The following is a 2,035-nucleotide window of genomic DNA, read 5'->3' on the forward strand; positions in this document are numbered from 1 at the left end:
CATGGACTGAGACCTATGAAATGGAGCACCAAAAACACTCTTCCTCTTTTAAAATTGTTCTGGTCACAATGGTGAAAAGGCTGACTAATACATGGTCTTTCTCTTCAAAGAGTCAAGACAAGAATTAGTATATCCTTTCAGACCACAGTTGGCTATGGCAGACTGAAAATCATGTGTGTTTTAGTCAGCTTTTCATGCTGTAATAAAATACATGAGAAAAACAACTTAGAGGAATAAAAATCTTTATTACTCTCCTTACTCTTTGAATACTAGGCATATAAGAATTTTCTCCCCTTTGAATTTTTCTCCCCTGATTTTTTTTCTTACAATTATGGAGGTTTCATTCCATGGTTGACTGGTTCCTTCTTTGATGGAGGAAGTTAGGTCTGGTGGGGGATGCTCTTAAAGGGAATATTGAGAACCTAGTTCTTCCTTCTCTATTTCTATATTCTTCCTGGTTCCCATAAGCCAAGCAATTTTCTCCATAATGTACTCCTACCACATTATTCTGTCTTGATACAAGACTAAAAGCATTGAATCAACCAACCATAGGCTGAAACTTCCAGAATTGTGAAGCAAAATAAGAGTACTTTCTCCTTTTAAGTTGATCAACATAGGTATTATAGTAATGGAAAAGTGACTAACGGTGGAGTTCAAATATCCAACTTTAATTATAGATAGGTATACAGAACTTTTCAATTTTGATATATTTTGGATTCACATATTTTGAACATGTTATGTATGTGACACACATTTGGGATTATTTGCTCTTTTGGGAAATGTATCAATTCATCATGATATATATTTCTTTTTATCGATGTATATTCCTTATTTTGAACTCTTGTCCCTCTGGCTTTCTTTGCTTAGCATTAGCATTATGGACTTTTTACATGGTGCATTTTTAAAGTGGTCTGTCACATAATGACAAAATCATTATGTGAAAATATTTAAATGAAATTTCTACTAATTGCATATAATTTAGTTTTGCATTTTTATTAAGTATAAAAATCTGGCATTTAATGGATATGTTTACAACATTTATACTTAAGGAAAATATTAATAGGACTGTATTTAAGTCTATTACCTTGCTAGATTTTTGTTTTTGTTTAATCTATTCTAGTTTTTCTCTGTTGAGAGCCACAGCCGAAGGGGCCCCAGCAAACTTCCAGGTGCCAGCAAACTTCCAGCTGCCGGCTGATGATTGGCTCACAGCGGCCCCAGCAACATCTAGCTGATTGGCTCCTGGGCCCCAGCAACATCTAGCTGATTGGCTCCTCTGCGGTGATGCTCATTGGGCTGTTTCCCTGCCCTTTCAGACCACGGAGCTGCTCATTGGGGGACTTTTTTGGCTCCGCCCACGTGACCCAGCCAATCGGCCTCAAGAGCAGGAGGATTGTGGGAGGTGGAGAGAAGCTTGTGTGGGAGAGAGAGGCTTGTGGAAAGCCGGTGGTGGCAGTTGAGGCTCTGAGGGTTTTTCCTGAGAGGCTGTTTTGTTTGGCATGTGTGGTTCTAAAAATAAAGTTAGTTTCTTTTGACAAGTGGCTCCTGATTGTGCCCAGCCAGACTGCGGCATTTCTCCTTTTCTGCCTGACTTTGAATTAATGGAATGTTTTCCATGATTTAATTTTTCCTCTAATTTTTGATGTTTTCCCCTAAGGCTAACAATGTAAAACTTTAGTAACTTATCATATACCTTCAAAATTATTATACTATTTTTATGTAAAATGTAAAGACTTTGTAGTTTACTTAATTTTTTACTAAATATTAACCACCTTTTAAGTAAATTAAAATGAAGAAAAATTTACTTTAAAATTTGTGTGAAGCTATTCACTTCTTTATGTAGATCTAAGTTCATGTCAAATATTTTATCTTCCTGATTGAAGAAATTCCTTTAACAACGCTCCAGCTCTTCAGGAAAAAGTACTCTGTTTTGTTTGTTTGTTTGTTTGTTTAGGAAATATTATGACACCCTTATTTTGAAAGATAGTTACACCGAATATAGGTTTTTTTTTTTTTTTTTTTTTTTTTTTTTTTT

Source organism: Marmota marmota, unplaced genomic scaffold, assembly GCF_001458135.2.
Source record: "Marmota marmota marmota unplaced genomic scaffold, marMar, whole genome shotgun sequence".
Lineage (NCBI taxonomy): Eukaryota > Metazoa > Chordata > Mammalia > Rodentia > Sciuridae > Marmota > Marmota marmota.